Source organism: Pinus tabuliformis, chromosome 4_1, assembly GCF_031772625.1.
Source record: "Pinus tabuliformis cultivar Carrire ecotype Pingquan chromosome 4_1, CPIR1, whole genome shotgun sequence".
Classification (NCBI taxonomy): domain Eukaryota; kingdom Viridiplantae; phylum Streptophyta; class Pinopsida; order Pinales; family Pinaceae; genus Pinus; species Pinus tabuliformis.
Window position 1 is genome coordinate 761,696,427 of NC_142303.1, and position 14,832 is coordinate 761,711,258.

Here is a 14,832-nt window from a genome sequence, read left to right on the forward strand (position 1 = left end):
CTTTCTGCAATTCCATTTTGCTGAGGTGTATATGGAGTAGTTTTCTGCCATGCTATACCACACTTCTTACAGAATTCTTCAAATTCCTTACTCCAAAACTCTCCACCGTTATCTATCCTCAGCACCTTTATCTTCTTCCTTGTCTGGTTTTCCACCATAGCCTTAAATTCTTTAAACCTGTCAAAGACTTCAGATTTCTTCTTAAGGAAATATATCCTTGTATTCCTTGAGAATTCATCTATAAATGATACATAGTACACATACTTACCCAGTGATGGAACCTTCACAGGTCCAAACACATCACTGTGCACAAGTTCTAATATCTGTTTCACCCTCTTACTACCAGAGGGGAACTCACTCGATTATGCTTCCCATATACAAAATTTTCACAGAAATCAAAATCCAGAGAGCTATTACTCATACCTTCTACCATACCTTTACCATGAAGTATCCAAAGGCCCTTTTCTCCAATATGTCCAAGCCTTTGATGCCATAGCATGGTCTTCTCTCCAGAGACCACTAGATTTTTTGCTCCATTTTCAGGAACCACAAAACTATTGCACCCATCAATAACAGTGCTACCTTACAGCTTGTACAGAGTTCCAATCCGAACTCCCCGCATCAATACCAGTGCTCCCCGAACCATCTTGTACGTATCCTTCTCGAACACTGTTTTTACACCTACATCATCCAACTTGCTTACATAAATCAGATTTCTGGCCAATGCAGGAATATGTAGAACTCCCGGAAGTGTTCTAACCCATCCACCTTGCAACTTCAACTTTACTTTTCCGTGATCTATGGGGAGTGAAGTGAAAGGATGCACCTGAGTCAATCAACTATGCCTCATGATCTACATGTGTACTTGAAGAAGCCAAGTACACATCCCCACCTTCATCTGAGGTGGTTTTCGCCTCTGCAGAAGGAGCCTCATCAGATCCCTTTCCTTTGTTAGTAACTTTAGATTTACAGTCCCTTTTAAAGTGGCCTTCCTTTCCACACTTCCAGCACACCACCTTTACAGGTTTTCCTGGAGATTTAGATCTCCCTCTAGATTTAGATCTCCCACTCGATGACTTATTTTTGTTTATGTTCTGGGACCGTCCTCTTACAGACAAGGCATCACCTTCTGGCTCTCCATATTTTTCCATCTCATCTCCTTCGTCAGCAAAGATGAGACTATTTCATCAAACTGCAAGGCAGTTGCATTGCTACCTATTGCAATAACCAGAATATCCCACGAATCTAGTAGAGAAAACAACAAATTGATGCACTTATCTTCATCTGAAATTTTAATATCAACAGATGCTAATTGACTTACCACAGTATTAAATGCGTTCAGATGCTATGTCACCGAGTCTCCATCCTTCATCCTCAGGTTATATAGCTTTTTCTGCAGGAACAATTTATTCACTAGAGCCTTAGATTGGTACAAAGTCCCTAACTTGTCCCACAAAGCCTTCGCCGTAGCTTCCCCTAATACATTCAACAATACTGAATCTGAGACACACAATCGTATTGTGTTCTTTGCCTTTCGATCCAACTTCTTCCATTCTTCATCGGACACTCCCGTTGGTTTAGTACCCGGATCTACCGCGATCCACTGATATTTATCCACCAATAGATGCTCCATATTGAGTTTCCACAACTCAAAACTTTGACCATTAAATTTCTTGATCTCTATCTTTCCACTGCTCGCCATCTTCTTTCACCACCAGAATCGATCTCGTAGATCTCCCACTGAACAGGGTCTACCACAGGCCCGAGCGAAACCCCTCAGCAACAAAGGCATCCCCTTGAAGCCAAAATTGCTCCGATACCAAATGTAGGTTTTAAACTCGTACATAAATTACCTGCATATGAATTCTGAAACAAAGAAAATAAACAATGCGAGATCATAACACATAAAACACATATACACAGAGATTTTCCCCTGGAACCCAAAACCGGGACTACCAGCTTGATTTTTCATTATTGTTCCTTTCAATGTTATAATACATATTTATACATGCTGAAGCATCCAATACCATGGACCGAAAACCATCGCGTCCAATACCATGGACTGAAAACCATCGCGTCCAAAAACATGTGCGAAAATCATGCACAAAACCATAGGTGGGTCCGCCCAACCTAACATAGGGTCCAAAACCAAAATTTTACGGGGCGCTGCCCCGGACCCCATAAAGTGGGGTTACGGGTGCCCCTCAAACCCCTTGTTAACTACGTGGAAAGAATATAACACAACCCAACAGATGTTGGAAGCCCTCCTTGAGTGAATTTCCAAGTCTAAGCACAAGCTCTCCAAGCACTCCTTCTCCAAGCCAAAATGAATAACATGTAAGCATTATCTAAGCATAAGGGTGCAAATAATCAGAGACCAACCATTTTGGAATGGAGGGGGATGAATTTATAGGTAAGGAGAGGGAGTTAGGATCTCACCAAAGATAAAGGAAGGTCCACATCTCAAGGAGGAAGCTCATAGGGATAAGATCAAAGGGCAATATTGGGAGAATTCGACCACATCCACAACGAACAACATCCAGCTCGCCATTCTAGAAGTCTCTAGATCACGAAGCTTCTCCTCCAGTTTGGGAAAACTTGTCTTAAACGGTTAGTATCCAAGTAAAAACTGCGTTGGCAGCGTGAGGTTCCTATAATGCAACCTTCCATCAGCACGAGAGGGCAATGTCATAGTTGCGCGGACCCAAAAATTAGGATTTTGAGCTTATCTTTCTCAGGAAAGGCTCAAGGCAACTTTTCAATAGTTCTTCAGGGAGGATTTGATCTGCATATCAGGATGGGTACACTACATAGTTGTCAATGTTTTGGCACTTCGAGGTATGACAAAGGGAAGTGCAAGAGGTCTGACAAAATACTGTGTAACAAGAAGTTATTAAGATATGGGATAATTCTTGGAAGAGATATTTGCTTATAACAATATTCTTAGAGCCATATTGTGCATCCATATTCTTGGAGTCTTGGGCAAAAAAGGCTAGGAAACCAAAACTTTTCTTAGAGATAGGAGGTTGGCTAGCTCCTAGTTGGTGGGGAGATTTAATTCCACTTCTGACATTAGAGGAAGGGGAAGATAAAAATTTGTCATTGTTGGAATATTGCTCCATTTTTATACAAAATTGGCATTTAAACATGCATTTTCCAATGAATTATTTCTTGATAAATATTATACTTTTGTTGACTTGGTTAGTTACTATAATTATAAGCATGTTTCTAACATGATTGTATGGTTGTTGTCATTAAGTAATCAACCAAGATATCATGTCCACATCAATGTAATTGCATATATATATATATATATATATATATATATATATATATATATATATATATATATATATATATAATGAGCCGTGTCATGCTTGTACTCATGTTTATATGTAGTTTATTGGTACATTTTAAAGAAGTAACGTGAAGAGAGCTTCATATGGTATTAAAGCAAATACTTGAAATCTAAGGCCAAGAAGACCATCTTCATTATAATCATGTATGTGAAACATCCGAAACCAAAAATTACAAATGATAAATTTAAAATAAAAATATAGAAAAACATTAAAAGTTCTAAATATGACTTTATGTACTAAAAAATAAAAATAAAAAATAAAAAAATAAAGTGTGACTATGTTATAAATATAGAATTTTCATGATTTTATACTTTAGAATAGAAAGTATATATTTTATTATACATAATTTATAACAGTTGATGCAGATCAAATTATTCTTAAAAAAATAATAATTTAAAATTATAAATTACAACAACAAAATATGAAAGATAGAAATTTCTCATACCTTTAAAACTTTAAAAAATGCCAATAAAAATAAGTAAATATACCTTAACCTAAAAGATAACTAAAATAAATTATAAAAACTATAATAAATAAAATATTTAATAAAAGTCACATTCAGTACATACCTACTAAATAAATAAGTGAACTTTTAAAATTACAATAACGATAATCAATAAGTTGAACTTTTAAAATTACAATAACCATAAACAAAAGAAACTAACAACCTAAAAGGATGATGTCCTAAACCAAATATAAACCTAAGGAGAGGATGTCCTAAACCAAATATAAGAATTGGAAGGTACATAGAAGTTGGATAGAATAGAACTCCTCCTACCCACAATAAACCCGACAGTTTTATGTAAACATGAAACCAACAAAAATAAATATTTAATATTTAGTATGATGGGAAAAATAAATTTATGGTAATTGAACATGAAACCAACAAAAATAAATATTTAATATTTAGTATGATGGGAAAAATAAATTTATGGTAATTGAAAATCCTTTGAAATTTTCTAATTTATGGGAATTGAAATTCCCATTGAGATTGGATAAAGTTAAAGTTATAACACAAGTGGTTTTACTTTTCTTAAATAAATGGATTTTATAACACATTTATTTGTAGTTAAAAGAGTTAATATTCGTTTGTTTTTTATTTTTTTAATGAAATTTAAATAAATGGATTTTATAACACATTTATTTGTAGTTAAAAGAGTTAATATTCGTTTGTTTTTTATTTTTTTAATGAAATTTAAATGAAGGAATGGTAAGAAATTATCGATATTTTAAAAACTAAAATTATAGATTTGATTATTGTTATTATTTATTATTTTCAAATTTATTTTGAAAAAATAAAATATAAAAATAATTTTTATTATATATGCATTTTTTGAGTATTTTCTTATTTATATGAATGGGACAAATTGTTGATCAAAGTCTAACCATAAAGGTATTAAGAAAGTCGAATTTGTGACCTCCTCAATTTTAACAAAAAAAAATCTCTTATCTAGCTTAAAATTTCTTGAGCTAATTCAAGTTTTCTATATGTGATTACTGCTATCATCTAATTAATTAATTTCACCATAAAACATAAAAATTGGGATGGAAATTCCTCTTAACTTACACATAAATTGAATTGAAAAGAACTTTCCATATTCATAACTTACTGAGAAATTTGATAGGAAAAAATTCCACATACCCACAATAAACATGAACAAAAGAATATGAAAAATTGAACTTATATATTTCAATGAAACCAAGAGCATAAATAATAAGTTTAATATAAAAGAAAAGTTTAATTTATGAGAATTGAAAACCCCATTGAAATTAGACAAACATAAATTTAATTTATGGGAATTGAAAACCCCATTGGGATTAGACGAAAGTAAGTTAAAGTACATATAAGTAGTTTTAGCCTTTTTAAATAAATGGATTTAATAAGCTTTTATGGGTAACTTTATGCACGTTTATTTGTAGTTATCAAAGAGTTTTTTTTTTCGTAAGTCAAGTTGATTCTATTAATAAGAAAGATAACAATAGTAATTACATTTTCTCAAAATCCTATTGGCCTCACTCTTACTAGATTTATTGGGCAATAGGTAAATCCCCAAACATATAGCTAATTACTATAATAACCTAAGTAGCCAAAGCTTAAAGGGCCAAACATACTAGAAGATATTCAAAATAAAAATACTTCCAACAACCATTAAGCATTAGAAAAGTTGATCGAAGCAAGATGATTTAGACCAAAACTAGGAGATGGAGGAGGTCTAATGTTGCAATGGATGTGCTTTTCCACATGGGCCAACCTTCCTTCGAGGCAGTCCATCTTCTCTTGCATGAGCTATTGCCCTCTTTTAATGCTATCCAAGTGGTCTTACATGTTCCATTGGTTATGTTGAATGTTGTTCATGAAACTAATAATCTCATTTCGATCCTTAAGTCGATCCCCATTGAGCTATTTCAAAAGATGAGTTACATGAATAAGTTGACTATCAATAGTCTCCAGAGGGGGGGCCTAAACCACACTTCTCAGTGACTGGGGTGGGCGAGGATCATCTTGCCATGGTCATGGTCTCCCAACCTGTGGCTGTCGAGTTGGCCATGCTCCCCTAGCCCCCTTCTCGCCCTCCCTTGATGGCATGACATACCAACCCACAACCCTTTCGTTGGTGGTCCCTAGAATCACAGTAGCAACAAAGCCACAAGCCCACAAGTTCAAGTTTTCACACATAAATAATATCTGTTGGAAGCAGTCTGGGACAATCGAATGATTTTGGAGGAAAAGGACAAGACCCCTTCACCAATACCATAGACCCTCAATGACGAACAATAACCAATAAACCATGTGCACTTGGGATTTAAGCTAGGTTGCAAGCTTCACACCCCTAGATTCAACCCAAAGTCTCTTAATTCAACACCAAACAGGTCCAAACACTAAATTTTCCCAGAATTGAGTAAATCCTCTCTCTTAAACACTCACAACATATTTTCCTTGATAAAGCCCACCCTTGGTAAGGCTAGCGTGGGGGATGAATTTTCTCAGTGTACTTTAGACAAACTTCCTAGAACATCGCCAATGCACATAAAGCACAAAAATCTAGCCTCCACGAAAGAAAAAGGTTCAAACAGAATTAACATATGATGACCAACATCCCTGCAAATTGAGTAAGCCCCCGAGACTTCTAAGAATTGAAAATAGAAACCAGACTATAAAATTAGGACACAATACCTCTTGCCAAGCCATAAAATCTGGGGACAAGTCTAGTAGCCCAACCTACATGCTCCAGACCCCAAGATGCAATTTTGCCTCACATACTTTGCGCAATGAATCTAGACTGAAGCCTATGATGCCAATGTCCCAAACTTGCTACCCATAAACTCACATTCCTTCCAATATGTCACCTCTAGAACCAGAGTTGGCTCCTCATGTCCCAACTTCCAATTTCTCAACAAAACATTCCTCCCAAAGCTTGGCCCCCTGCTCTAGAGAAACATGGTTTCCCTTAAAGACCTCATATCCCATACCACCCTCAGACTCACGGAGCTCAAAATCAACCAATTCATGAAACACCAACACACTGCCTTCCTCCACAAACATCAACTCACCACGAAAGTAATTTAATGTTGTCCCACTACCCCTTCTATTTGACAAAAAGGTGTATGTACATCTATCACCCCATTGAGGAGAGAGTTATTGTTATTATTATTTCTTTTAAATGAAATTATTTATATAATTAATTTTACCATAAAATTTTAAAAATAGAATGGGAAATTTTCATAACTTACACAAAAGTTGGATATTAAAAAACACTCTAGATACTTATAACTTACATAGAGGTCCGATAGAAAACTTTAAATTTTATATTTAGATAAAGCTAATAATATAAATAATTTAATATAAAAGTAAAAATTGATTTATGGAAATTGAAAATCCCAATAAGTTTAGAGAAAAGTAAGTTAAGGTACACACAAGTAGTTTTATTCTTCTCAACTAAATGGATTTCATAAAAGCTAGTCTTCTCAACTAAATGGATTTAATAGTTTTAGTCTTCTCAACTACATGGATTTAATAGTTTTAGTCTTCTCGACTACATGGATTTAATAAAAGCTAGTCTTCTCAACTAAATGGATTTAATAAGCTTTTATGGGTAGCAATATACACATTTATTTGTACCTTGGAGGGTTATTATTATTTTTTTAAATGAGTTTTAAATGAGAATTTGTTAAGGAAATTATGGATATTTTAAGAATTAAAAAGAACGATTTTTTTTAATATAAATTATATATTTATTATGAGAAGATAAAAATTTAAAATAGATTTTAAGACACAAATGTATATATATATTAAAAATTTAAAATAGATTTTAAGACACACATGTATATATATATTAAAAATTTAAAATAGATTTTAAGATATATATATATATATATATTAGTATTTTATTATTATTTATGGATGGTGAATGTGGAAAATTGTTAATCTTGATTAAGAGCCTAATCACAAGGGGATTAGGAAAGTCAAACTTGTGACCTCCTTAATTTTGAAAAAGAGACCTCACGTCTCACTCATGACTATTTGAGTTAATCTTCTTTCTCTTTAGACACACACATACACACACCACTATGTTGTAGTCTATCTCTTAGACATTTTGGAGAGTTTTATGACACTTTTTTATTATTATAAAAAATACTTAGAATTTGACAACAATTTACTAGAATCACAAGTTTGAGTTGTGAAGTCTCAACAATTCGAGTTCCCCAAGGGTTTTTCAGCATGCCAAACTCTTATATGTACTCAAAAACTGAGTTTAAACAACAAAGATGAAGATTTGACCAAATTTTTTTCGTCGGATTCTGGCCCAAAACTCCAAAAAGGTATAATAGTTAGACAACACCCACCACTATTGCTACTACTTCTATTATCATCTAATCGATTAGTTTCACCAAATAATAAAGAGTATTTATATTATTAGTATTATTCAATAATAATAAATTATGTGTAAGATAATATACTAGGGAGATATACATTATATTTGAGAACATAGTGAATTAGATGCACTCACACACAAATGATTGTGTGTATCACACACACTACAAGTTCTAATATGGTCCTAAGTGTAGCTATCAAAGTGAAAGAGATATTGTGGTACCTAAAGAACAAGTATGAGTTGTAGTTATTATTCAACCTCCTTGACCTATAGCCACCCTACCTTAAGTGATATGCTCATTATAAGTGAATGTAAAAATAAAATCACACCTTTGCATACATGTGTGTGTGTGTGTAAAACCAAGTTCCAACACATACTAGAGATGTAACAAGAAAAAACCTTGGAGGTTGTGATATATAAGTGGTGCGGTTAGGAGGCATCGAAATTTGGGCTAGGTGATATCACCGATAAGGCCATTAACACTGGTGCTGCTACTATGATTACTTGATATAGCTCTCATATCATGCTTCCTTGGAATTATAAATGAGACACTTAAAGGATGCACGATAATGGGTGTAGAAGTAGACTACCCACCATCAAAGGAAGATAACATAGAAGGGCCAAGTAATCCAAAGTGAGGATCTCTTCCTAAGGACTTTACTAGAGAACTTAAAAAAATCAAGCTCCCAAAGTTTTATTAGGTTCATGCCATAGAATGTACTAAGACATGGATGTAAGGCATGATGAGGTTCTTTACACGAAAAGAATATGCATCCACCTCAAAAGCCAAAATAGACATGTTCCCTAAAATAATAATGGGAGGTTGATGGCCTATTAATGAAGGTGGTTGAGTACACTTGGGGAAATGTGTATGGAAATATGATAACTAGAGAGGAGGATGGGGCGTTAGAGAATGCATTGAGGTTGATTATTTTTGGAAGGGAAAATTGTTCTTGAGCTATGAGAAAGATCTATTACATTAGACTAAGCTATTTTATTCTTGGAAAAAAAGACTAAGCTATTTGGGATCTATGGAATTGAACTATTGGATGTATTATTCACTAATAACATACTAGATTGTGAATAGAACTGTTATTCTTAGAGCTTTTGGCACAAAGGGCTAGGAAGCCTAGGTTTCCTAGAGCTAGGTAGTTGGATAGGTTGTTCCTAATTGGTTGATAATATTAAATCTAGTTTGAACAAAGTCAAAATGGAAGGGATTACACTATACTAAATCAAACAGAATCAAATGTATTTCTATTTTCCTCTTTTTAACTGTTGATCTAGGGGATCAACTTAGTGCTCAATATTCAAAGTGTGCGACAGAGCTCAAAACTTGAACGACTGGATATATCTCGGCGATCTGAATCCAACGCAATTTGTTTCACTCAAAACAGATAACATATACCCCCAATATCGTGTTCCGATCAAATTGCTAAATAGGTAAATTTTGGAAAAAAGGACAGGTGATTGGACAATTTGGGCCAGTGGCATGCTACCACATGGCCTCATCGGATTGGTCCAAAAATTAGGAATTTTTATTGGTCAATGGGTTTTCGCCAAGTGTCTTGTTCTTATTGGCTCTTAAATGGTGCAATTTTATTGGTTGCAAGGTTTGTTGATTCAGGCCAATGAGGGAGAGCCACGTGGGCCAATTGGAGGCTACCACGTGGCCTCCATTAACAGGTTAAATTTTTTGTTATGGATTGGGCCAAGCTGCCCACCAGAGTCGAACCCATGACCTAGCATCAAGCAACCACAAGCCATACCACTGTGCCACCACCATGCCACTTGACAAACTTAGTTCGCGACTTACATTTAAGTTTAGCGCGAATTACATTTTGGAATGGGGCCGGGGCTAAGCCCCAACCCTGGTTCTCGTGCCCACATAACCATGGGGTGAGACTGTGGGCCAAGGCTTAGCCCCATCCTCATGGTCACAACCATAACGCCAAGTCCCGTCATAAAGAACCATGGGCAAAGTTAAAAGGGGGCCAACCCCAAAGAGCCAGTCCCGTGGTCACATGACTCGTAATACGACTGGGAGCATGAAAAAGCAGGAGGGGCCAGCCCTAGGTGCTTGCAGTAGGGGCCAAACCCAGGTCACATGGGCCTTCAAATGACCGTAGACTAATTTAAGATTGGGGCGTAGATTTTGGCACTAGCCCCAGGTTCCACGGGCATGACGCGACCGTAATGCTAGGTGTTGGGGGCCTGGTTGGCGAGGGCGAGCGGTTAGCCCTGAGCCCTGGGCACTGGGCCCCATGTGACCCAAAATTTTCAGAACTGAGCGTTAGAAGAGGGATTAACTGTTCGAAAAATTCACCCTTCGGGTGGGATTTTAGGCCAGGTTTGCGAGCTGGTTCCGGATTTGGGGCGCTCAAGCTAGGTTTAGGTTGAATTGTAGGATGTTTGACATAAAAATTCATGAGAGAGTTTGGAGGCTCATAAATTTTTGAGTTTTTCACCAAATTGAGCTCATAAAGAGGCTACCTAGGGTTTTCAGATGTTTTGAATCCATTGGTGACATCTGTTTTCTATTTTGAGCACATATAGATGACACTTTTGCAGGTTTGAGGCTAAGGGGTGTATGGATCAAACAGGGTTTGGTAGCATTTTTTGAGGGTGTTGAGCACGAAGAAAACCTTGTAGGGGTTTCCTCACCTTCAGAATTCATTTGCAGTAGTAGATACTTGCAGGATTTAACTCTTGGACATTTTTCTCTCTATGTCAAGTTGAGGGAAGCTTGGATTATGTCCTTCTTTTTGAATGTATTCTCATTTTCAGTTGAGATCTAGGCTTTTGTAGGAGACACCTTGTATTGTTGAAGTCTACATGGTGTTTGCAAGTTGTAATGTTGTTTTTATGTGAGAGTTCTTTGTAGGAGAACATTTCCTTGAAGGGGAAATAACCACATCGTCATCAACATACTTTATGTACTTCATTTTTTTACACTGAAATATGAGTGGTCTAGTCATGTTGACAGACCCAGAGATGTAGCCCAGGAGGGGTGAACTCTGCCATCAAACCCTGTGTTGCTCTTCTTTATGTCTACATGAATTATATGCATTATGTTCATTATGATTAAATTGCACCTGAGAAATAATTCATGCTTGAAGGGACACTAAACAAACATGTTGTTTTGAAGACCCATTTTCATGCTTGCAAAGGTCAACACGGTCCTAGTTTTTATTTCATTTGATTTTGGAAAGAGAGGTAGAATTGACCTCCTCTACTTTTAGATCAATTTAGTATCTTAACTCCGGTTTACCAAGTTTCAAGATGGGCAACAAAAAGAATCTCCAAGAACTAGAGGAGTATAATTTGGCTCTTCAGATGGAGAACATAGAATTGAGAAGGATGTTAGGGATAATTAAATAGGAGAGGAGACACATGCGTTTTGTTTTGCAACAAGTTCTTGACGAGGAAGTTGTAGGAAACCATACTCCTTCACTAGCAAGGGAAACCTCCAAGATGAGTCCAGTGTGTGGTCATGGTTCAAATAGTGGTTTTGGACCATATGTGGAAGATGTTGCATGTGCTTTTTGCAAACATCTTCAAGAAGCACACCATAAGCCAATGGACAAGAGTGGATGGCTAGAGTGATCTACAAGTTGGCCATCATCGTCATCATCAAAATATGAAAGGATGCATGACAAATTTAAAGAGGTAATCAGTGTCTCAAATTCCACTCCTTCCATTTTTATGCATAATAACTCTTTCACAACGTTCGAGCAACATACCAAGGGCATAGGTATGAAGTTACTTTTTAAGATGGCATATGAAGGTGGAGGTCTTGGCAAAAGTGGTCAAGGCATTACCAACCTGATTATGGTTGAGGTTGGAAGGGTGAGGGAACTGTACCCTCATCTAATTGTTGTCTGAAAATGAGCTTTTGGAGGTCAAAATGCTTCCAATGGGGAGGAGTGATCTAGGGGATCAATTTAGTGTTAAAAATTCAAAGTGTGTGATAGAGCTTGAAACCTAAACGACTGGATAGATCTCGATGATATGAATTCAACGCAATTTATTTCACTCAAAACCGATATCGTATACTCTCGATATCATGTTCTGATCAAATTGCTAAATAAGTAAATTTTGGCAAAAAGGACAGGTGATTGGACAATTTGGGCCAGTGGTAGGTTGCCACACGGCCTCATTGGATTGGTCAAAAAATTAGGAATTTTTATTGGCTAATGGGTTTTCTCCAAGTGTCTTGTACTTATTGGCTCTTAAATGGTGCAATTTTATTGGTTGCAAGGGTTGTTGATTCAAGCCAATGAGGGAGATCCACATGGGCTAATTGGAGGTTGCCACATGGCCTCCATTGACTAGTTAAATGTTTTGTTATGGATTATGCCAAGTTGCCCACCGGAGTCAAACCTGCAACCTAGCATCAAGAAACCACAAGCCATACCACTACACCACCACCATGCCACTTGACGAACTTAGTTCGCAATTCCCATTTAAGTTTAGTGCAAATTGCAATTTGGAATGGGGTCAGGGCTAAGCCCCAACCCTGGTCCCCGCGCCCACATAACCATGGGGCGGGACCATGGGCTAGGGCTTAGCCCCATCCCCGTGGTCACAACCATAAGGCCAAGTCCCTTCATAAAGAACCATGGGCGGAGTTAAAAGGGGGCCAATCCCGGGGTCACATGACCTGTAATACGACCGGGAGTGCAGAAAAGTAGGAGGGGCTAGCCCTAGGTGCTTGTAGTGGGGGCTAGCCTTAGGCCACATGGGCCTTCAAATGACAGTGAGCTCATTTAATATTAGGTTAGATTTTGGCACCAACCCCAGTTTCCGTGGGCATGATGCGACCGTAATGCCAGGGGTTTGGGGCCCGACTGGTAGCGGCGGGCGTTGGCCCCGACCCCTAGGCACATGTTCCCAAGTGACCCAAATTTTTTGAAACTGGGTGTTAGAGGATATATTAACTGTTAGACAATTTCACCCGTCGGGTAGGATTGTAGGCCAGGTTAGCACGTTGGTTCCAAATTTGGGGTGCTCAAGCTAGGTTTAGGTCAAATTGTAGGATGTTTAACATATAAATTCATGAGAGAGCTTGGAGGCTCATAAATTTTTGAGTTTTTCACCAAATTGAGCTCAGAAAGAGGCTACTTGGGGGTTTTTGGATGTTCTGAATCCATTGGTGGCCTCTGTATTGTTTTGAGCACATCTAGATGGCCTTTTTGCGGGTTGGATGCTAAGGGGTGTGTAGATCAAACAGGGTTCTTCAATGTTTTCTGAGGGTGTTGAAAGTTAAGAAGACCTTGTAGGGGTTTCCTCACTTTTAGAATTCATTTGCAGCAACTGATAATTGCAGGGTTCAACTCTTGGACATTTTTCTCTCTATGTCAAGTTGAGGGAAGCTTGAATTATGTCCTTCGTTTTGCATGTATTCTCATTTTCAGTTGCGGTTTAGGGTCTTTATAGGATACACCTTGTATTGCTGAAGTCTACATGGTGCTTGCAGGTTGTCATGTTGTTTTTATGTGAGATTTCTCTATAGGAGAACATTTCCTTGAAGGGGAAATAGCCACATGGTCATCAACATACTTTATGTACTTCATAAGTTTTTTAAACTGAAATATGAGTGCTCTAATCATGTTTACAGACCCAAAGATGTAGCCCAAGAAGGGTGAACTCTGTCATCAAACCTTGTGTTGATCTTCTTTATGTCTACATGAATTATATGTGGTATGTTCATTATGATTAACTTGAACATGAGAAATAATTCATGCTTGAAGGGACACTAAACAAACATGTTGTTTTGAAGACCCATTTTCATGCTTGCAAAGTGGTAACACAGTCCTAGTTTTTGTTTCATTTTATTTTGGAAAGAAAGGCAGAATTGACCTCCTCCACTTTTAGATCAACTGTGAATTTCATCTCTTTAACCTATAAATAAATTGTTGCAAATCTCATTATATGCTCAATCTAAATTTAGATTCTTTGTTGTAAGATTTCCCTTTGTAAGTTATTAATGCCAACTACATTAGTGAGCTTATTTTTTGGCCTAAATTTCATGCTTCCATACACATTTCCTATTCATCCTCAACCACTCTCATTAATAGGCCATCAACCACCCCTTTTCTAGTTTTTACGAAAAATAGGAGTTAAAATAAAATTAAAAAACAAATAAATAAAATATGAATAAAATAGTTGCAAAGTTATTATTTGCATCCTGACTCATTAATGAAATTTAACATTTTCCCAATATTTTATGGCAACTCACCATACCCATTTAATTCATCATACCAACCAATAATCAAAGTCAACGAGGATATTTAATGCTACTAGATATTTATATGCATGCAATCTACATTAGATTCCATAACCATTAAGCCATTCAATTAAATGATTTAGTTAATTAATACAAGTAATTTTACTAGTACATGTGTAATGTATGTATGGGTAAATAGTGTACACATCTTGGGTATGTACTAATGATAAATAATCACTACTTGCAATGCATAGTTCTTGTATATTCACAAAGAAGCATGCATAGTAGTAAATCAAGCAAATGCATCATTTACTAATATTTAATGATCAAATCACAATAATCCCTTAATCACTGCTCATCACACTTAAAT